This window comes from Agelaius phoeniceus, chromosome 7, assembly GCF_051311805.1.
Source record: "Agelaius phoeniceus isolate bAgePho1 chromosome 7, bAgePho1.hap1, whole genome shotgun sequence".
NCBI lineage: Eukaryota > Metazoa > Chordata > Aves > Passeriformes > Icteridae > Agelaius > Agelaius phoeniceus.
This window is the reverse complement of record NC_135271.1, coordinates 27,622,830-27,647,178: the sequence shown is the minus strand read 5'-3', so window position 1 is coordinate 27,647,178 and position 24,349 is coordinate 27,622,830. Positions and strand designations below refer to the sequence as shown.

Here is a 24,349-nt window from a genome sequence, read left to right as displayed (position 1 = left end):
ACAGCTTCTTCCTCTGCAGCACAACCATTCCCCTACCTCCAGGAAACCATTAAGCAGCTAGAGGTGTGAACCCACTGCAGCTTTCTGCTTCATTAAGTTATATATCCTTTTTACATTGGAGTCATGAAGCTATAAATCATGTGAGACAGAATGAGAGCTAATTAAAGTGTCAGCTAAGCATAAAATTCTGCATTGTTGCATATCAGACAACTCCAAAATTGGCCATACTTTGTATAATATATTAAAAGATGTTTCCAGCAGATAGGTACTTTCTCTAAGAACTGAACACTACTACCTGAAAAAAAATCAATATTTCGTTTCCTAGCAGGGAAGCCCCATGAAACCCTGACTCACCTTTTTTTTCCTTTTTAATAACAGATCATTCTGCCTTGTACTGCAGTGCAGTCTTGTATACAGTCTTTAAACTTACTTAACTCCTTTTCTAATTAGTATCAACTTCTGATATGCTTCTGAAGACAGAAATTCACAAGCCTGGAAATCTCTACATACACTAGTTAAAATGCATCGAAATCTAGCCCTTAAACTTCAGTGCAAATACTTCAGGCTATTTACAGAATTCCTTTACTAATAAGGCAATACTCATTTGAGAAAAAAAGTTAAAAATCCATTTCCTGATACCAGATTTCTCAGTCATTGCAATCATGTCAGAAAAGCTCTTGCTTGGAGGGATAGAGGTAAATCTGATGCAGAGATGTTAAGTGAAATATATACCTCACAACCCAAGAGGGCTTTTAAGTATGCATAATATTACTCTGACACCTAGAGCATCCATTGGTAGGTGAGAAACTTGTTACACCAAGCCCATATGAAAACAGAGCTCAAGAATGATCCTGTAATTCCAAGTGCTTTTTCTTTAAAAGATTTTTAATTGAACAGATATATGCAGATCTATGTTCAACTCCTATTCCTTCTTCTCCTCCTTTTCAGAGATCTAATAATTGCAGTAAAGCAATTCATCAAATGCAAGAGAATGTATCTCAGAGTAATCATTGCCAATATACATTTCTTTAAAAATATACATATTCATCAGTCTCAATGTGGAACTGCAAGGCATAGTCAAGTGCTTATACAGTAATCTTACCCTTCATTTTCCCAACCGTGGTTTCCCTCTAAACACCCTAAAAAAAGGAAGAACAAATGTTTTTGCACTCTAAATTATACCCAAGTTTGACAAGTGAGCTTTATTTTTAAAGAGCATTCTTCTTTTTTTTCTATTAAATAAAAAAGAAAAAGAGGATGTGTGAATTTAGTAAACGAAAATTTTATTTCAGGCTTCACTGACTAGAAAAGGGGCCCAAAATAATTTCTATTAAAAATGGAGTGCCAACCATAAGGTGATTTTTATTTTACTGGTATATTCTAAGAAACTCTGAGTTGCTGGCCACTCTTGAAATCTGCTGCATTAGGTTGCAATCAGGGAGGGAGGCATGGGTCAAACACACAGGACACATACTAAGTTCAACAAGCCAACACAGGGGTCTAGAAATTAGAAGAGCCAAGAAATGTAGCTGCTGAAGGAAAGACCAGAGACTAAGGTCTTTCATTCCAGCTGCCTGAGGGGACAGCAGAGACACAGGTACAGAGGATGCTCAGAAGTGACAGGGTCCAGGCAGGGCTGCTTGCAGTTAGCCCACAAAAGCCACAGCTCACACTTCTGCAACCTGAAAGATCCAAAGCAATCTCAAGATTTAAAATTCACTAATAATTCTGAAAAGCATTTGGCAGCACTTTTGAAAAGTGAACTAAGTTCTGCCTATGGCTTTATGAAAAACCATGAAATACAAATCCTTGTAACAAGCATTTTAGAGATATTCTGACAATTAAAAAGCAGCAGAGCTGGGTTTTACAAACTAGCCCATTTGGAAATTCAAGCTGAAATTATCCTTTTAAACAACAAAGTATTTCTGTGGCCCAGAGCCGCTACTTCAACTTTATAAGAAATTTAAAAATAAATCAGCTGTTTTCAACAAGTCGTTGACATGAAAGGAATTTGAGGGTTCTCACAAGATGGAAGAAGCCATACAACAGTAGCAACAATAAATGACAGGAGCAGATTCAAGAACATATATGTATAGTAAAAAGATACATAATCAGAAACATCCAAAGCTTTGATTCAGTGTCAAACAAAATGTGATCTCCAGCTCTGTAAAAACATAAGCCACTCCATCACACTGATATAACAAAGGCATTTATGTGGAAGAAGCACACAAAGCAAACTTGCCAAGCCCCCATACTCAGCATGAAACATGATGTTGGCTCCTAACCGCCCGTGACGATTCCCATGGTTATCAGAAGCACCTGGCGAACAGCCCTGTGATAACTGTGAGAGGCAGGAAGCAGCCGAGGTGCTGCACACAGAGATTGCAAACCCCACAGCCCCTGTCAGCCACAGGCTCCCTGCAGCCCGTCTGCCGCCTGGGTCTGGGGTTTAACGCCAGCGCCTGCTTCCTTCATCGGCAAACACTCGCCAAGTCAGGTCAGTGTAAGTCTTCCCCTCTGAACAAGAAGGAAGTTCTCCTATCCTTGCTCAAGATCTAAATGTTCAACTAAAAATAAAGAAAAAAAAGTTAGATCCTTTCTTGAAAAACTTGATCAGTATTCTAATTTCCAGTTAAAGAAAAAAAGGTGAAAAGCTTCTGAGAACTGAATAACACGTAAAAGAGGTGCATAGGGTTCCTTCAATAGCATGGTTTTTCCAGATCTTTTATACTGCAACAACATGCCACCACCAAGTTATATTGGCTAATACAAATTCACTGAAAGTGGTAAAAACAAGAATTACACCACACCTGTTTTGTCAGCCTCCCACTGCCCCAACCTATTTAAGTTACATAATAGATTGTAATTATGATGAGGACAATTGAGACTCAACAAATCTACCAAGTTAGCATAGCTGACAATATAACCAAATTATGAAGCTGACAACATAATCAGATGTTAACATTACTTCTGTCAAAATTTGTTGTTACTGATCATCAATGCAAATTTCTCTTATGCTGAAATTTGTAAATCTCCACTGTCTCATTTCTTAAGCTGTTTTTGTAACGTTCATGAGATCGTGAGACTAACACGTGCTGAGGAAAGACAGCAGAGGTTGCTTAAAATGTTTTCTCAAACCTGTTTGAAAGAGGAAGAAAATGTCAGTGTAGGGGGCTCTCTCCTACCCTTCCAGGAATGTCACTTGCTCAAGAGCATCTGTCACCTGCCTGCAGTAGAGAAGGGGTCCCTGGCTACAGTAGACTTAGCCTTATTCAAACCTTGTTCAGTAAAAGTCATAGAAACAGAGAATCATAAAGGTTGGAAAAGACCTTCAGGGTCATTGAGTCCAATCTTTGACCAAACATCCCTGTGCACATTAAACCATAGCACTGAACACCATGGCCATCTGTTTCTTGAACACTTCCAAGGATGGTGACTGCCACCTCCCTGGGCAGCCCATTCCAATGCTTAACTACCCTTGCAGTGAAGAAATTCTCCCTGATGTCCAACCTGGACCTCTCCAGGTGCAGCTTGAGGCCATTTCCCCCCATCCTGTGTCTCCTGTTACCTGGGAGAAGAGTCTGACTCCCACCTGGCTACAACCTCCCAACAGGGAGTTGTGAAGAGTGACAAGGTCACCCCTGAGCCTCCTCTTCTCCAAGCTTAATGACCCCAGCTCTCTCTCAGCCAGTCCCCATAGGATTTATTCTCTAAAGCTTCAGCAGTTTTTTTAAGAAGAATGACTTCCATCTTTATTTTATATACTTCCAGACAATAGATATTAATTGTTAGCAATTAATACTGTATAGACTAAGACTATAGTGCTAAGTATCCCTACCCATATGTGCTTAGTGCTTTCACATTACTTATGGGACTAGGAGTATCATTAGTCTATTTGAGGTGTCAAACCTGACAATAAGATTCTGCTGTTTCTGATGTTGCCTGTCTAAAAGAAAGTGAAGTTCTTCAGGGTTGAGTCTGACAATACCTGAGCAAGTACCAGTGAAACACAAAGCACGTCAAGCCTAACGCTACTCCGCATAGCACAAAATTAATTTATTTCTTCAATCATTTCAGAAGCTCCAGGAGCCAGGCTCTAGTTTTAACAATTTGAAAAGCACTCACTGATGAAAAAATTCAAGATTTACTGTGATTCCTTAAGGCAGAATAGCTTCTTTTTAAAAGAAACCCAAACTAATAGGCTCTTTAAGTTACAAGATCATATTTTCCCTCCCCTTACAGACTGAAGATTAGTCAAGACAATCAAAGTAATGAGAACAGATACCTCATTAAAAAAAAAAAAAAAAGTAATCTGCTGCAGAAATTGTAAAAAAAGCAGGAGACTGGAAGAGAAAAAGATTCTCTCACTGTTAAGGCATTTCCATGCTGCAGTGCAGAATCTATCTGCAGCCTGAGCTCCACCACAGAGCTGCTAGAAATACTTGGCAAGTTGCTTAAATCATTCACTACTTGCACTTGACTGCCCCGGGAGCCTGAGTGGAGAATTCAGGCTGGAGTTTACACAGTTGCTGTATTAGAGCTCAGACTCTAAAGGAGCATTGCTGATGCTCCTGCTGCTGCTCAGGACAGCAGTTCTGCTGTGAGCACACCCTACATCGTTCTGAGGGCTGGCACACTGACCCCAGGACACAGCCCAGACATTAACATTGCTGAGGATCCCTCTCTGTGCTGAAGTTTCCCCTTATTTCGGGAGAATAAGGGGAGCTCTTTTATTTCTATCATGGAAATGTTGCAAAGATCTTGAAAATTTCTTCTACTATTGTTGAAGCACATATTACCCATGCTGTGCACAAAGCGTGATAGGAAAAAACCAAAAGTTACTCTTGATTATGCCCACTAACAGACCCAACTAAGGTTGTATTGCATTTCCCAGTTTTCACATTCTTAACCTTGCAAGTCTTCAACTCTCATAATGATGTTTGAGGTTTAAAATATTGGTATTCTTATTCTCTGATTAACAAGGGACCAAGATAAGCATCAAGCATGGTACTGACTATGCAGAGATCCCACAATCCACCAAATAAGAATCTGTCTGGCATAGACTGCACCTGCATTGCAGACAACAGACTGCAGAAACAGACAAAGGCTAAATCTTTTCCATCATTTTTGATGCAGATTCATAAGAGGTTTTTTTAATTGTAGCATATTAAATAATCTCATTTTAACAGAAAAACAAAGTGCACCAAGACACGCACAGGCATTTGCAATTTCGAGTCAAGATTCAGCATCCAGTTATTAGCAGGTGGCCAAAGGAAGAAAGATTATGCAATTACTTTTTTGGTCACATGCAGTCATGCAAACAAGGAGACTAGGTACTCCTCTGCTAGCTTTTATTAGCATTTTCATTATAAAATCCCATTAGGAGGTTCCTGCATCATCTTTGAAAGTCTTGGTACACAGGACAGAATAAGAACTTTGAGGGTGTTTACTTATTATCCCACCCAAATTCACCTTCTCTGGAATACACCTTGATAATGAGTCATAATGCTCAAATTTTTTCCTTCCTTAGGAAAACAAGCTACCCTTTAATTAAAATGATGACAGACACAATTGGACACTGTAAAGTGTAAACTACTTGACGTAAAAATCACATTAAACTTTTTTCCTCATTTCCATTTTGAAGCAGACCTAATGTTGCCTGCCAAATACTAATGTTGCCTGCCACATCACTGATTCTTAACCTAATTAATCTTTGAAATTGAATCAAAATATTGATACCTGATAGTCTACTATATCTAAATGGGATGTACTGAGAAGTGTCAAATTAAAATACAATAGCAGGTGTTGTTAAACAAACTCTGCTCCTGTATGTTTAGCTTCCTGGTACCTGCACAAGTACATATAGAAAGAACAACCATCATAACCAGTTATGTTATAAACTCACTTGATCTTACAAGTCCAGTAACACTGAGAAGTGTTAAAGATTCATTGGAGCACATCCTCTGCTAGGAAGCAGCAATACACCAGTCCCCAGAAAATAACTCAATTAGGAACTACTCAGTATGAGACCACACTGGCTGTAGAATGGCAGCAGGTTGACTGCCATGATGTTACAACAGCCTCATAAACCATAAATACACAATGGCTCAGAAAAATAAACAACAAAACAAAGAAAACTTTGTTTTTGAAGTCATAATATGATTCAAGCTTCATTTCAAGTTCATTTTACTTTGCTGTCCTGACCCGAATGCTGCCATTTCTGTTGCTGCTATTCAGTGCCTGTAGTAAGTAGTTACACAGTCTTCCTTTGTACACAAGACTTACCTGAGTCTTAGGGATCACTTTCCCTGCCACACAGGTGCAAGTAGCGGATACTATAACAGAGCAGACTGGCTTTGAGCCTTGCTTGCAGGAGGAGCCCGAGAGACATCTCTCAGTGTGAATCAGTGTGCTCTAGGAGACAAGATTAACCCACCTCACATGCAAAATGACTGACTGAGCTGCAGGTGTGCCCCATACTTTGAGCACTGGCATGTCTGCACCAAACAGTTTGCCAGCAGAAAGCAGAGAGCAATGACAAACTGCCAGGTCTATTTCAGAATCACAGCATCTCACCAATACCACAACACATCATCCTGTCACACAGAAATTTACCAGGTGTAGAAAACTGTGAACCAAGGTGCATAACTATGCAGGGCCTGCATTCTTCCACAAAGAAAGTGCATTTCACCTGTTTGTAAACTGAAACCTATTTAATGCCATTTCTGTGTTCAACACAATCTCAGGACGTTTTAAAACTTGTGAAACATTTATGTTTTGGTTGCATATGGCTATGTAATTGAAAAACATGTAGGTATGTAAAGTGAGGTAAAAAGGACTTCAACTGTCTAAAGCTGCTGCTTGTACTCATGTCTAGCTACTGCTCCCTCTTAAATACCTTATTATAAATGTTTAATAACCAAAAAAAGTTGTTGGCAATAAACAAAGTTTTATTGAATAATTTCTGAGGAGTGAAGTTTTAACAGTGTTTTCCTATCAGGTTAACTTGCTCATATTCAAACAGTCATCAATAATGTAAACAGCACAGCTGTAACATGCCCCATTGTGTATTGGCATCACCTGTCATTACAAGAGCTGTCTGGTAGTTCAGCAGCAGCAAATTGTTAAGGTACCAATATCGATAAGCAACAGACTGGGGCTGCACTGATATAGTTAGATTGGTTTACAAGGCTTCTATTTTTACAAGCCTTGGAAGCTCAGGTTGTCTAATGAATTTTTAACATGTCAATTAATATGTTTATAGAAAGCAATGTCAGCTTTAGCTAATACATAAGAAGAATCACAGTTGCACATAAAATATACAATGTGTTAAAGCTCTAAGCTTCACATTTGAGAAATTGAAAAGAATTATTGCACATGATCTGAGGACAGCAATCACTCAGAAAGGAAAAATAAAAAATGTGTAAGTTAATGGGCATGATTAATCACTCTGGGAAATATTAGAGTAATTTCATGGAACGTGATGTATTGCAGGGCATCAGAAAAAAAATATTTTACTTGTGGTAAACAGAGTAAGACCCTCATTCCCTAGCACCAAAGATACCTCATAGCAGAACAAATTACCAAGTATTTTGTTATTTTTACCAATATACTACCAATAATATAAATTAAGCAATGCTCACTTGATAACATTCAGTGCCCTCACTGAAAGTGACTGTGTTAGAATACCAGCTGCTCTTTGGCAGCACTTTCTCCAACAATATACAATGACGTCAAATGACTGCACAGTGCAGAGACAATTTTTGCCATAATTACCCTGCTTGCTTTGTGCATTACAGAAAGTCAGAAAACATGTTAATTTTGTGAAAAAAAAATTTGAAAAATCCTTAGGACACAAGTTCTCAAAAAGTTTTAGATGTTTTGGTTTTAAAACATTGGCCTTTGTTAAATAATGAAAACCATAAACTTCCTATTGTAAGATCATGCATGCTCTGTGAAACTGCAGTAAAAAGACAAATTTTACATTTGAAAAGAACCTGTACCTTTTCACATATAGAGAAAATAACAACAGGAAATAGCCCTTCAATCGGCATTTGAGCTGCATCTGTAGTTAGGCAAGCAGAGTGTGTAGTGAAAATCTAGTAACCTATGCAGCCAGAGGGATGTGACAGTCACATAGGAGAGTGAAGTTCCTGTAATTCTTTCAACTCTGTACATTCATCAGCCTGAGAATAAAATATCCAAGTGCATTCTATGGATCTAGGGAAATTGCTCCTTTGTTAACTGAGGTATTATGACGTTTAACGTCTTCCTCTACCTTCCCTGCAGCATCAGAGGTAATTGAGGATCACATAAGATACAATATTCACAATTGTATCTTGATGGGTGACATATATTAAGTACTACAATTTTCTGAATGCAATGCAAAAGTTACAGAACCAAAATATTTATCTGCTGCAAGTTGTCATTCAAGGAATTCCAAAGGGCTTAAGGCATATTGCAAAGAGCAGAATTTCAGAAAGCAAGCTATTCAGACTGCAAAGCCATCTTTTCTTCCCATTAACTACAGATGACCTGAGCTTTGCAGGGTATTTCAGCACACTAGAGAGCACCTTGCACTCCAGTTCTGTACTCTGTTACATCCCAACACAGCCTGAGGAATGCTTTGAGATTTGAGACGACCACAACTGAACCATATGCTCATTTTGAAAATAACAGGAATGCCCCTGAATCTCATAAATTCTCAAACTCGGAGAGCAAATATTCTCAAACCACAATCCCTTGTGATAACCTGAAGAGAAAAAATTGCAAGAGCTGTAAAACATCTGTTATGTTTTATGCAGTAATCCTCATTGCTGTTCAAAATCTTAGGACTTCCAGAGCTAATTAACTAACAAGCCTATTCTCCCCCAAAAGATTATCTTCCACAAGGCCTTTTGCTGCTTTTACACATACTTATCCCCGAGCAACTGCACTCAAGGAAGAAGATAGCCTCTCTAGTAAAACTCAGTGAGGAAATCCAAAAGATAAAAAAAAAAATAAATGCAAACAGTGAAGAACAATCAGTTAAGAGAAATAGGTGCTGGTGTGAGTATACTGATCCCTTGTAAGAGTGTGTGCAGTGCAGAGGGAGCACAGGAGGGATGGACAGCTCCCATTAGTACAGGAAGAGACAAGTCAGCTCAGTATCATAACACCTACTGGTTTTTGTTAATATTTTTAGGTTTAACCAAGCATCCACTATATAATTCACTGGGAAAAAAAATAAAAAGTAAGACCTTGATAAATGAGTGAAAATGCCTTGTAAACAGGACAGTTTCCTTTCTAAACAAAACAAATTGAAAGCCAAACAACTGGAAAAAAAACCAAAACAAAGAAATTATTATTAATGTGACCAGTGTCATCACTTCTGGTTTATCTTCCACCTTCAGATTTCACACAAGCATATCAATTCCCCATTCACTGGAAAAGGTCTGAGGTACAGAAAACCCATTTGGCAAGACCAAACACCAGAAAAATTTTGCAGCTATAGAGGAATACCCTAAAAACAAAGCAGAAGAAAAACACCGTCCCTCCCCTTAACCAGTCTAGTAAGCTGGTGAACCGAAAGGAGTTCAAGATTGAGTAGGAGTAGCAAGATTGCTTCTTTGGAGAAGGAGAAGCAGCATAACCCACTCACAGCAATCTAGTGTGAGCTCCGGACTACACAAAGAGACACCTTTTCCTTGTTTTCAGAGCTGCACTAACCGGGCAGAGGGTGGCTGCATCCACCGGAGAGCACAATGCTGCCACGAGAGGCAGAAGCTTCCAAGAAGCTGCTAAATCCAGGAGCCTGGGCATCTCACCATTGCCTCTCGTTCTGGACCTGCAGCAGCGGTGCTCCATCCACGCCTGCTGCAATCACACAGGTGCATCCCAGTGACTTCAGGGTTTTACACTGGGTTTCATGTTACATTTTGTTCCAATAAGAAAACAGAGGTTCTTGATAGCAAGAGGACTTCTTTGGCATCTCATTTTTATATTTTGTCCAAGGCAGCAATAAAGCAGCAGCAGAGAGTATGGAAATAAAATTATCATCTCCCTCCTCCCATAGCTAGTAGTTAGCTGCACTTAAATTGGGATTTGAAGACTTATTGAAACTTCTGAGGGCTCACAGTGCCACCCCTGTCTAACTTTTCCATTTATAGATTTCCCACTCAAGTTTAACAATACAGATCTAATACCAAGTTCATTACCTTTGAAGCCCATGAAAAGAGTTCCCAAGTTTGATCAGGAGTCAAAAACAAGAGAAAACAAACCTAAGCCTTCACACATGCATGAATATTCTGACAATTCCTCTGAAACAAGGGCATTTCTTGCCTGTAGCTGCAGAAAATACAATCTTGTACCTAACGCTCCTCTGCATATTTTGAAACAGTGTCACCGGGACATGACCATTTTAAGCACACCATCACCGTCCACGGGCTTGCGATGCAAAGCACTTACACTCACCACGCGTAATTAGCTCATCAAGGATGACTCCTTCATGTTGGTTAATTCCTCCTTTGCTGAAGAAATTTTACTTTGCCGAAGTCGTCGGGATTTAAAAAACAAGAAAGCCGAGCAGTGCTCATGCAACTACTTCTTTTTAAAAAGTCACTCCGTGTGCCAGGAAAGCAGCGCTCGGTCCAGCCCCGGAGCAGGAGCCCCACACCTTTCCCACGTAACAAAAATCGTTACGCAAATCCCAGGCGCTGCCGAAGCCCCTGACCTATTTAGAGACGCGCTTTATCCTCTCCGCAAACAAGCGATGCTGCGGAGACGCCGCTAAGCCCCCGGCAGCGCGCACCCCGCCCGGGCAAGAGGCACCCCGGGACCCCGCTACCTGCGGCTCCGGCCGCCAAACTTCGCCCCGCGGCGGCCGCGGACCGGGCGGGCTGGCCCGGGGCTCCGGCTGCGCATCCCCGGCTCGCCCCGCGCCGTGACACTGAGCGAGGTCCCCGCCGGGACCCCCGCGCCGCCCCGCTCACCTCGGCAGCCGCCCGCAGGGAAGGAGGGAGCGGCGCGGCACCGGCGGGCGCCGCAGCCCCGCTCCTGCCGGACCGCGGCGAGCGCGGCGCAACTCCGCCGGAGCCCCGCGGTTCTGCCGAGGCGTCCGTTCTTCTGTATATCTGTCTGTTTATCTGTCCGTCTGTGTGTCCGTCCGTCCGTGCCCGGTCCCCGCCCCGCCCGCGGGCTCAGGTGGGGCGGGGGCCGGGGTCGGCACGCGGGCGGAGCCTGCGCGCTCGCGCCGGGGGCGGGGCGGCTCCGCACCTGTGGCGGCGGCCGGGCCCGTGAGGGGAGCGGAGAGGAGAGGAGAGGAGCGGCAGCCGGGCCCGGGATGGGAGCGGAGAGGAGAGGAAAGGAAAGGAGCGGCGGCCGGGCCCGGGATGGGAGCGGAGCGGAGAGGAGAGGAAAGGAGCGGCGGCCGGGCCCGGGATGGGAGCGGAGCCCCGGCGGCTCCGGCTGGAGCGAGCGGGGCTGGAGGCGTTCTCCGGCAGCCCAGCCGGTCTGCGAGCCCAGCGCCGGCCGGGCGCGGTCACCCCCGTGTGCCCGGAGACAGCACAGCCGCGTCCCGGCGGCGACAGCAGAGAAACAATCCCCGAACGCCCAAGCTGGAACAGCTCCTGCTTTCCTTAGTCCTTCAGTTTCTGGTCGTCAGGGGTTGCTCTTCGTTCCCCAAATTCACACAAACCTGTAGCCAGCCTCCCAGCCCTCCGGCTTTGCCCGCCTGCCTGTCAGCGCTTCAAATCAATAGCCACTACTCCTCAGCTCTGTTCTGTAAAGTGTAGAACTGTGTCCTTAATACAAACATTACACTTGAAAATATCAAGTTTTGTAAGTACTTAAGAGAAAAATAATAATGATAATGGTGGGAACATCAAAATCAATGCAAGCTTCAGTATAAGAAAATTTGCAGCATTTTAATAATTTGAGTTAGCTTTTATAGTTTGAGCACTGCTCCTGGAGAATGTGGTTCAAATAGAGGGAATCCTGCAGTATTTAACTTGTTATTCTTCTGCAGGAAGGAAAACAAGAACATTTAACACTGGAGAAAAACTTGCTGAACTTTAATTTCAGCTTTTGGAGAAGAGCAGTGATACTTAATACTATTAAGAATTGCATCAGACCTTGTTTACAGTTTTATTCAGTAAGTTCTTTTAGAACTTAGGACAGGAAATTCTGAGAGTTTGAATTAATCATCCCATAAAAATATGAATATAGCCCTTCTTCTGGTGTTTTACCTACCACAAACTTCTTGCTCAGTAGAAATCTGAACTTTAAAGCAGACCTAAGTGTTTTTGAAAGAGTTACTGGTCTCCTACAGAGAGAAAGAGCAGCTGAAAATAGGACACTTTTTTTCCCCCCCAGAAGTCCTGATTTTGTCTGAATCTGTAGCAGCAGAATAGATGGCACAGTAGGAAAAATCCACTAGTGAAACTGAGAATGTTGGACCAGTGGTAGAGGAATTTTGAATGTACACATCTACTTCAGCAGCAAACAACAACAACAAAATTACCCAGAGAGGGTTTGGGGTCAGTCAGATTATAAATGGATGAAATTGATTATCTTGAAAAGGTACATACATGTATGATTGTGCACTAGTAATATCCAAAATTTTTATATTTTATTATCTTTTGCCTATTTTTAACCCTTTTCAAGACAAACTTGCACTAAACTAGCACCACGGTCTCCAAAACACATTCAGCAATCTCAAAATAATTCTGACTGGACAAAAACTCAGCAACTTTCTCTTCATAGCTAACCTTCAAGTTGTATTCTAAAGAACTAAGAATATTGCATCTGGGCAGTATTATTTTATTTATGTAAGCAGCTGTTGTAGTTGCCACAGAGATGTTATTCAATCTTTAACAGAAAGGTGGTCTGCAAATGACCATTCACTGTATTTGCTGTTAATATGAAAATATATAAGAACCCCTGTGAATACTGTAACATTCTTCAGAACAAGTACATTTCTGTTCAGTGGCTCACGATTAAAAAAATAAAATATTTCAGTGAATTCTAACCATCAGCTTCCTACAGAGACATGTAATGGGGGGAGTGACAATTGTATATGGTTTCAAACACTTGATGCAAAAGTATGTCTTGGGTCTGTTCTCATCAGAAACAGCAAAATTCAACCCACAATTGTACACATCTTTATGATGCATTTCACAGCTGTCTTCCACTGTGCAACTCACCATTCTTGACTTGGGCTCCCTATCAAATCCTGCAGTCTATAAGATTGTATAAGAGTGAAGGGTGGAAAATTTTAAATGCCTAAAGTGGTCTGTATTATCAACATGTCACATTTCATCTCTATAAATGCTAAAAGCACATTAGACGTTATAAAATTATAGAATAGTTGTAGAATATCAAAACAACTTCAAAAGTGATGTGAGCAACAGACCATTTAGCCTGGGAGATCTTATAAGGAGATAACAGGTCTGTAAATTCAGAGGGACCTATTGGAAAGGAGAGGCTTCTACTGGAAATCTGCATAAAAACATATAAAACCAGACTGAGGTTGGATCTTACCCTAAGTAAGAATATGCAGAGTATGAAGACACACTGAGTATGAATTAGAATTGCATTTTATCACTTTTTTCCCAGAACTTTTATTTGGCTCTACCAAACCAAACTTGGATGACTTTTCTAAAATATCTATCACTGAACCTAGGTTTAATGTGACACAAGTTTGTTTGTAGATGCATGCAACCCAACAACAATTCAGGATGCCCCAAGAGCTAAGATGTTGTCACCTTATTGTAAATCTTCCATACCTTCTGGGTGATTTCTCATGGGCATCTCCTCACAACACAGCCAACAAACTCCAGCTCTCTCCTCAGTCAGCTAACCCACTCTTTTTAGCACTCTTCTTCTTATTGGACACAGCTGTATCCTATTAAGGGCAGGCCTGTTCCTAATCTTTGGTGATTAGTACAGCTGCAACTCCTCAGGTGTGAGACTACCTTCTGCACTATCTTTATTTTCTTACATTCTATCCCTCCACACTGGGAAATAGTTTCTACAAAAGGCAACAGTAATATTACATCTGGGTGATATTAAATATCATTTTATGAGGAGAGGTCACCACTGGCAGGCCTTAAGCAATCCTCACATTCATGACTCACCCTCTAAGAGACAGTGCCAGAAATCTTCTCTGTCCTCAGGAAACTCATGTGTTCTCCACATTAAGCTATTTTTTATATATATGAAAGGCCTACTACTTATTTTGAGGAAGACTTCCTTCTTGTTTGACTAGTGTACCTTTTTTGAGAATTAAGGCTCAGTAATGTTTTACTGTCATCCATTTCAAAAATATCTGCCTCCAAGCACCACAGGTGCTTGAAGTATGACTACAGAGTTCTTGTTTGGTTTTTTTTGTTGTCTATGCAAAATATGAAAATAGTATCCTAATGCTCCAAATGTTGATTTACCTTTTTGGTGATCCCATATGGCAAATAATGCAAGAAATAACAACAAAAACAAATACTTTCAAGGTGTGTTACACAAGTATCCCTCTGTGGAAATAAACCAAGCATTTCCAGGACTTCTTTTCATCTGGTTTCTCCAGTAGTAAACTATTAAATGTTAGCTTTGCTGAGCAGTGTTTCAGTAAAAGACACTTCAGAAACTGGGAGACCAGATCTAGGCACAGAAACTACTGTAGGTACAGTAATTTCAGTATTTCCCCTCCATTAAGTACCAATGCTTTCAATGCTTTTTATAACGAGAGATGTTTCTAAGTGATTATCTGGACACATCTTCTTTCCCAGAGTAGTTACCCCAGATTCTCTAAAGTCAGATTGGCTTTAAGCAAATATGGGCAGCCTTCTGTGTTTGCTTGGCACTCTACCCATTCTAAGACAGTAATAGCCTTGTCACCATGTACATGAGAAGAAGGAATCGGAGAGGTGTTTAGTTTTGTGTTGTTTTTTCTTTTTTTTTTTTTCCTGAAGAGATCCATTAATTTCCATAGTCTTCAAAATTAAGGCCTAATTTTGAAGCAGAATTTAAATAAAACACAGCTAAAAATCTTACTTTTATGCATGGAAAAAGTATGGTGAAGAAATGATGACTGAATTAAGACCTTCAGTGCCTGAATCCATGTCCCAGTCCCTTACCAAATGAAGATTTTGGTATTTGCTCATAAACTCTCTTCAAAAGACCTAGTTTGAGTTTTTCCCACTGGTATGCAATTCCTTGTTTGTCACCTGTTCATTTGGGAATTTTGGTTTGTTTTTTTACAATAAAGAGTTGTTTCTGGATCGAGTATTTTTTTTATGACTTTAGAAACTTTATAGATTCCCTTACTCAATTTGAAATTCACATCTGTATGCATGTCTTGAGTTTTGGTTCCTCTAAGGAAATCTGACATTTTATAACCAGATAACTTATATGCCTGTACATTTTCCAGCTTCCCTGCTACTGCCTCTGGGGAAACAATCCTAGATTTAGCAGATCTCCATCTGCCTCCCCTGTATAAAAAGACAAAGCAACTACTTATCCAACCTGCTACTTGCTAACCACTCTATTTTTTAAGGAGGACAGTGATCTGGGTTTTTATTCTTTTTTTACCTTGCATCTATATTTGATGGAGTTACTTGAGATGCTTTTTGAAATTTGCTATTAACTTCTATTGCTCTTTATTTTTGTCCACACATTTCAAATTTCCTGGGGTTTTTAAAGTGTGTTTGAGCATCTCACTTGACTTCTTAATGGCTCAAATTTATCCCTTTTTTTAAACTTGTGTCTGCTAGCTATATTTAGAATGCTCAGTACCAGATGGGAAGGGTTGCCTATAAATTATCTGCATTATTCCAAATTATTTGATAAGTTAGTTCATAAAATATACATATATAAATATCTGCCAATCATTCGATCTTACATAACTATGCTATTTGAACTGTGTGACAGAGCAGTTCATTCCTGTGATAGTATTTCTATTTCCTGATTGCGTGTTGAGAAAAATTACTTGGACTTAGATTGTAAGCTGTTTGGCACAAGGAATTTTCTTTATTATCTACATCATGTTCAGAGAACCACATCTCTAAGTTGTGATTAGAGTTGTATGTGCACTGTTATCATAATCAACAAATAGATGAACCAGAAACATATATGAATACTTCTTCACAAATTTATTGTCATTTGTATGCTCACAGTTATTTTCAAAGATATTTGTGAACATATGTTTGTTTCATACTAAGAAAAAACCATATTGAAAGTTGCAGTCAGCAATAAATATTTCTGTTTTATGAAATTACATTTGTCTGTACTTCATTTCTTTCCCAGCTATGTTAAATGTTTTTATTTTTTGTAGGATATTCTTGCTTTGAGAAACTGAAGCAGAAAAAAAGTGATCTAAAGAAAAACATATGACATCTTTCCAAGCACTAGAAAAGCTGCTAAACCCTTCCTTTCAGTCACAATCTGTTCCAAGACTGAGAGCTCACTGGTACATCAGTGCTATCCTGCCCCCTGAGAATATCAGCTTCACAGATAACATGGAGGACTACTTCTCTGTATAACCAATTTACTGTGAATGCTGGAAACACTGGAGATTTCTTAATTTAGAGGATAAATAATTCAAACAACAGGGGAAATCTTTGCAAAACAGTGTATGATTTTTAAAATTCTAATTCTTTCCAAGGAACAAGATAGTTCTTAAACAGGAAAGAGCAACCATGTAAAGCAAGTACGTCAGTAACACAGGACTTAAGTTGAAAACTGGCAGAGGGAACATCTGAAAACCTCCTGGTAAAGTACCCATGTAGGCTAGCCAGATGGCATGCTATTTGTTTTCACTACTTCATTTAACATAGAAACAAACTGTTCTTCAGCTGAAAAACAAAACCAATTAGAATATTTCCTTTCCTCACTGCTCCTAAACATGAGTCCATTAAAAATCACCAGGGGTTTCCAGATAAGAACTATGCAGTATCTCTTTAAAGTACAGGTGAAAGATCAGTCACCTCCTGAGTTCCCATCTGTTTTATAAAATGATACTGCATGGCAGTATTATATATATATATAAAATATCCTGCACAGCATAGGAGATGAGGAATTGTGAGAAGGGTAGTATAAGACATTTGAGCTAATGCATTTGTTATTTTGGTGTCGCTGAATAAAAAGCAAGGATACTTACATATTGAAAAATTTTATATTTATATAAAAATGGTGCAACAAACTACAATTCCAAGAAATTCAGATTTGAAAAGATAATTTTTTTGGCTAAGGGCAGCCTCTTCTCCCTCAGATTTGCCACTTCAAGGACAGACAAGAAGCCAAGCATATGCAGCATAATTTTGGCAGTTTTCCCCTGATGGAAAACTATGAAATACAAAATCCAGTATAAGTGCTAGTGGTTTAGATCACATGGAAACTAGTCATCTTCTATCTTGGGCTGTGGATTGAAAAAGGTACCAAGGATAACTATAATCTTTTATTCTTTTTATAGCCAAAGCTTACCTTGTAAAAGTTAGTGTGGAGTCAAATAAAAAGGGTGGTGGTGGAAGGCACTTTACAACTTCAAGACCTTCTCTGAACAACGAGAATCAAACAAAGCATTACAAAAATGCATTGTGTCCTTGATTGCAAGCACTTGAATTAATGCTATTCAGTATGAAATCTCAATGCCTCATCCAGAATTATAAAATAAATAATAGCCCTTGTAATTGGTCCCCAAGGGGAATTACCCTTGTGACAGCAAGAAGAGGATTTGGCTCCAACTGCAGCTCTGTCTTAAACAAGACCAGGGCGAGTTTGGCAAGCCAGGTGACACGAGCTATCTGTTCCACTGAGCTGGTACAGCATGCCATGAAACCAGCCTGGAAGCAGACACTTCTGTTAGATCCTTTATGCTGGTATTGCGGCATATTTCACTGTAGGAGGGCAGCACAAGAGCATTTATTGGAAAGGATAAATGTATACATGTCAGCTCTACACTAAACTTGTACTAGCAATACCTGTGTGATTGGACAATGTGGGCCAGTTATGGAAATTTATAAGTGACAACAGTTTTATTTGTTTGATGTTTTTCCCTCCACCAGCAGAGAGACAGCATTCCCTCTCGTATGGAAACATTTCCTTTTCCATACTAAAACCTTTTCCCCCTTTTCTGTCAAAAGATAATTCAGAAAAATACAGGACAAAATGCAAATCAACTGAAATAGTTACAAAACTTGAATGGAGATCAGTTGTAAGACTATTTAAAGGACAAGTTGCAGCTGTGCTTAATTTCAGCAGAAATGTGAGAAATTGCATCAATAGGGTGGATGCCTCTTGACACACTGGATGAGTCACAGAAATCAGTCTACAGGCATAGTAATTGGACACCTTCTAGAGCAGGCTTGTGCCACTGGAACAGCACAGGAGGAGAAACAAACAGAACACGAGATTTAGATCATTCTGGTTTCGTACTTTCAGTGGAGTTTTATGCCTGCATACACATATACATTTGAGCTGCAGGAAGTTACTTCTGCTTAACTAGTAGGAGGGATGGATATATCATGTGGATATACTATTTTTTAAATACACAGGGATTTCATGCATAGTGTTGAAATTGAGTAAAATTGGTAAAAGAGTAATATTGTGATTACTAAATTGTAGTTGGCAGGTAACACAGTAAAGTAACTTTGGGAAACTCAAGTTCACCAACTTGACTGCTTTTTTTTTTAACTTGACTCATTTTAAAGATTAATTTTAATATGCAGCACTGTAATTTATATATTTTATATATTTTAAATACCCAGCACAATGTATAAATAAATAGCTGCTTATTAAATATACAACTCCTCAGCCTTAAAAAATTACAGCCCTACAATAACCATATTTGCCACTGAAACACACAACAATTTAAAAATATTTATTCTTTCCTTAGATTGTTTGGATGGTTAGTCTACATTAAGATTTGAGGAGAGGAATAATATAAATTATATAAAAACTTAATTTCTACGTCTGATTTTCTTAGGGTTTATAACTCAACTGAAAAAAGTTGGTTTTTTTCCCTAGTACATTTTCATTCATTAGTTTACTCTCCATTCTCTCAAAAAAAGACAGCAATAGATAGAGCTTAATTATATACTAAATAGATCAAAAGCTGCCTTCATATGATTGCACAGTCCTAGAAAAAGAACAGCCACTAAAATAGTATCCTGAAAGCAAAATTGCATCTGGTGTAACCACAGAGAAGCAAATCAAACCTCATGTGCAATGTAAGAAGTGCACTACTACCATGAGATCTGCCTTCTCACTCTGAGGAGGTTTAGCACGTACTGAAAAAGAGTAGCTTCAGCAATGGCAAAAGAAAGAGCAGAACAGGAAGATCTCAGAAGAGAATTGCTTAGGCTACAGTTGCAAAAAACCATCTGCACCTAGCCTTATACTGGTGGGTTTGTTAGCACACCAAGCTCCTCAGAGAGCAGAGGGAAGGTGGCTCTGCGAAACCTTTCCAAAGGCTGTGGGAGATGGGACTGAGCCACCCTTGAGGGCAGAATCTCTGCAGGGCAGGCAGGCCTGAGGCACTGCTTTATAACAGTGCCAGGCTCTGTGCTCCTCAGAACTAGTGAAAAATACATTGGGAGGCCTCTGCTGGCTGCAGAATGAGTTTGTCTCCTGGGTGTTGTACAAATGGCAGGCTGAAAGGAAACACAGCAGCAGTCCCATGGATAACAATAAGGCAGAGGGATCTCTGGGGCCTGTTCAAGGTATAGTATAGGTTTGGGAGGATGTGCAGATTTTGGTAGTAAATTTGCTGCCTGTGCCAAAAGGGAGACGGAAGTTCCCCTTGAGCTCCTACCATGCCCATTTGATGGAAGCTCCAAGGGGAACACTAATGAATACTCTGCACTCCACACAGATAAGAGAATGCTTCAGTGTGCAGATGCACATTTATCTACACAACAACAAATCCACTTTATATGTTAGGGAGGTTTTATCAAATTTGGTCTGCTCTGTAATTATGTTGAGAAATGAATTGGGTTGAATTTAAATGAGTTAAGGTAATGAGCTATTAACCTAGAGGATCTTTACCAAATGATTCGTGTGCATTCAATCTTTCCCTCTTCCCTCCAACTCCATTGTAAAGGTGAAATGAAAGACTAAGTTGATCAGGACATCAGCAGCAGTCACAGCTATAGCAGCATTCAGCAGAAATGAAAAACAACGTTCCTTATACTAAACTATGCAGGTATATTAAAGCAGTAGGATTTTTTTTATTATTATTTTTTTCTTTTTACATTTGCACAGTGTACATGTACATGCATGGGCAAATAGGAAAGAATGGAAAGAATCAAGCCAATGGGTAGTCTCACTTTTTTATAACAAGAAATCGCTGCTGGAAAGAACCACAGAAACAAATGAATTAATTCTGGGTTCAGAATGAGAGGAAGACTAAGTGATGCACTGCCCAGATCTCCACCTACACGAAGTCCCTATCTCTCACAATTTTTAGCTCATTAGGGGCAAATTTTCTTTCTTCTTCTTTTTTTCTTCTTTTTCCAAGAAAACACACAGGAAATCACCTGTTTTGAAAATATGTGGGAATCTGGCAACTGCATGGCAGAGACAGGTTGCTGTGTCTCCACAAAGGAAATGATGCATGACAAGATTGTCTCCTCCGCCAGCCATCATCCTACAAAACCATACACGCTCCACCAATTCCCTCTGGAGCTTAAAACCCTCAAGACAGCAACCATAGTGGGGAGATGGGCTCTCCCTAAGAACTTGCATTCATTCTTTCTTTGCAGTAGAATGAGGGACTCTAAACGAGCAAGAAAAAAATTTTCACGAGAACTCTGCAGCTTTGTCACTCACTGCTTTCAATTCTGAGCAGAAAAGGGATCAAAGGCTCTGCAGAACAGATCAGGGAGACAAAGCCAACCCTGGCTGTCCAGTTCTAAGCTCCTCTGGCATTGGCTGTGCTCAAAAAGAGTGCATGTAACCCAAAGAGAGCACGTTTCATGCAGCCTTGTCTCAGCAAGGAAACCAACCAGGAGAGTGTTCCCTGTGCCTGTACGGAGCCTGTGCCAGCCTCCCGGGGGTCCCTGCGTGCTCTTCGCAGGGCCGCCCCAGGTAGGAGCCGGGCAGGACGCTCGGCTCCAGCTCCGGCTGTTTCTGGCCCCTCTTCCCAGCAGCAGCTTCCCCCGGCTGCAGCTCGGTCCCCCGGCCCTGCCATGGCTCGCATCGGCCGGAGGGCGCACGGAGGGGCTGCTCCAGCGCTCACGGCAGGAGGCAGGGCAGGCCAAGGAGCCCTGCCGTGCTTTCCTGCCTTTGTGCATGTGACATCCTCCCTGTGTCTTGGCACCCGGGGTAACACATGGACTGATAAAGCCACCGGGAGTGATGCTGTCTTCACACTTCCTCCTGCTTTTGTCACCTGCCACAGCAAGTCGGGGACACAGCAGCCCTGTAACGTCTATCCATGATTGAACTAAGCAGTTCAAGAGATTAAGATCGTTTTTAATAAGTAAAATATTTTCTTTCACTGGGTTTTTTTGGTCCTTGGCATGAAACAAATTAAACTCAAGCTGTTCCTCAAGTAATTTCAAATGAAGCTGCTCAACCACCTGGACTCACAACATTTTTCACACTCATTCTCTTTATCTTACTCATTTCCTCTCCATTTAAATACATTTTAAAATGTATTTGAACTAAAGTCCTTGAATTATCCTTTTGGAAAGATTTTCATCTTTTCTTTGGCAATTTAATCCTTTAATTCAAGTAGTCAGTTGTATATCAAAAGTCTTTAGGGAAATGATTGACCTAATTTTTAGATATGTGATAGATATTCAGTCAAAAGTAAAAGTATTAACTTAAATGCAATTAAAATTATAGGAATCTACTTGGAATAATCTGATTTGTCTGGACTTTCAAAAAGCCTGTAATAAGTCCTGCATAAGAAGCTATTAAAAAGGCAGCCAGTTGTGAGGTAAGAGATCAGTGATTTGGGACGTGGTGCTAGACAGCTTACACAGACGTGGTCAATATTCTGTGTGGCAAAAGGTTAGCACTGAAACAGTCCCAAACCCATGCTCTAGCACTGTATAGGGCAGTGAGCTGCCACAGAGCTTACTTGAAACAAAAGTGAACAGAAAAGGAAAGAACTTGAATTAATTGAAAGCACAAAACATTGACAGCTGAAAGTCTCTGTTGAAAAGAACAGAGTAATGGACACTAGAAGAAATCTTGTGAATTATTCATACAAGTTTGGTGTACAATTTGTAGAAGAAAGATCAGAGCATCACTGTGGACAGCTCAGTGGCTGTCAAGAAGCAAGCATTATTTGGAACAGACTGTTCCAAAGCATAAGGAAAAGCAAAAAAACAACCCAACAAACACAAAACAGAAAATACAATGACATTTTGAAAATTAGTGGTATGGTCCCATCAACAGGAATGCTGTGTTTGATGGCCCCAGAGAACAGTTTAGAATCACAGGGAAAAGTGTGAGAGAGAAAGGAGAGGCAATAAATATGATTATAGGCTGTGAAGGCTTTTCTTCTGAAGTGAAATGCTAAAGAAGTGTTTACAGAAGAAATGAATAGAAAAGCCCTTAGCCCTGAACACAGGCAATAATGAATATTATATGGAAGAGAAAATGAGCACTTCTATCTTTTAACAGGAAAAAACATTCAATGAAAATGAAAACAATACATTTAAAACATATTACAGCCTTTTTTCTTTCTGACAATTTCACAAGAATAGTTTACAAGGTTTGTGGAATCTTCTTCTGAAACACTGATTGATAAGAAACTAAGTATTTCACATGCAATTCAGAACAATCAGGGGGAGCAGAAAGCTTATTAAGAAAATAAGAGGGGCCCTCCAGAGATGAGTTTCTCTATTCCCCCTTTAAATTATGATTATGAAAGGAGACTATAATGGTCTTCCATGAAAAAGAGACTGGACTTCTTAGGAACAGAGAATAAAATAAGACTAAGTGCAAGCCAACAGTAGGGTTAAAGTGCAAATTAAAGCTCTCACTCAAAACGAAGTTTCACAGACTGATGACAACTGCCATGCAACTAACCTTGAAGCTCACTCTCCCTTGACTAATGCATGATATACAGATCATAAAAACAATGACTCTTCATGCTGTATTTTCTTTATAAACCACAGTGAAACTGCAATTAAGGAAATGAAGCCTTCCTATAAATACTGTGAAACAAAGAAAGCCTTTGATTCTATGTGCAACCAAAATGAGGCAGACCTCGAGTTTTGGGTAGAAATCCTGTGCACTAAATCCAGCTTTGCTCTTTAGCACAGTGGTAATCAGAGGCACACAGACCACAGGATGCTCCACCCATCTTCCTGGCATCCCGAGGCAGAGCCTCATCTCGACATGCACAGTGCTCTAGTGAAGCTTCAATTTCACTGACTCCTGGAAAGTAGAACTGCAGGTGTATAAAACCTCAGGATGTGACACCAAAATACAACACTAGCAATGCTAGTTTTTTCAGTCCCACCTTTTGAAGTGCCTGTCACGAGGTACTATCAAATCAAGATATTTTTCCTCTTTGGTGGCACTATATTACACCATGTATCAGCAGAGAACCTCAGTTAATTTACCACACACCATTTTTTCTCCCAGTCAGATTTCACATCATCAAGACTATGAATATTTTACACTGTTAACAGGGTATAGAGGAAAAATAGTGTTTGCGAGCTATTCAGATAGCATGGTGATAAAGCTCATTACAGAGTAAAAATAGCTGAAATTTATTCCAATGAACTGTATTAATTCACAAATACAACTAATTTTAAACCCTTGCGTAACAAGAGAATGAAAATAGAAGACTGCTTGCAAGTGTGTGTGCTTATACATATGAGGAGAACTGAAATATACTTCTCCAGCACATCTGCACCCCTGTAAATAGAGAGCTAAAAATGAAGTGGGAGGGAAGAATTTCTTTGCAAAATAAAACAAACAAACCAACCCCGCATGCATGGGGATGGACCTAGCCTGAGGTTCCTTCCTCAAAGGACATGTCCTTCCCTGGCATGGCTGTAGCAAGGGGCCCATACTCACAGTTTCTCCTCACAGCCATAATCAGCAAATGCACACAATCCGCAGAAAATGATGGGCTGCAGAGCACTTGTGGATGACATCTCAAAGAATTCCTGGTTCAAACAAGTACAGAGATCAAAACAGCCTGATGCACTGTCTCTCTTTTACAAAGAAGGCTAACTAGGTTTTTTTTCTGTGCAGACAAGAGAGGACAGGAAGGAATAGAGTTGCAAAGGGGTTTTATTTTTCCCAAATCTGTATTTTCAGTTTCTCATTTCAATCACTGATTGAGTAAGTCACTTGGCTTCAATTTTTTCTTAAGCACTTTCATGTCCCATTTCTGGTGACTCATAATGAAGTG

At 40.2% G+C, this 24,349-nt stretch overlaps 1 protein-coding gene across 3 annotated transcripts in view; it reads right to left on the bottom strand.

The window, feature by feature from the left end:
- ZNF385B (zinc finger protein 385B) overlaps nt 1-11,287 on the bottom strand; it is a 149,583-nt gene extending 138,296 nt beyond the window's left edge. The window contains exon 1 of one of the 3 annotated variants that reach the window (XM_077181358.1): nt 10,971-11,287. The gene's annotated coding sequence lies outside the window, so the exon portion shown is untranslated. Of the gene's footprint in view, nt 1-10,446; nt 10,882-10,970 lie in introns of those variants that run through there. The other 2 variants (XM_077181356.1, XM_077181355.1) reach the window with 2 other exon arrangements.
- Between the last annotated feature and the right edge of the window lie 13,062 nt (nt 11,288-24,349).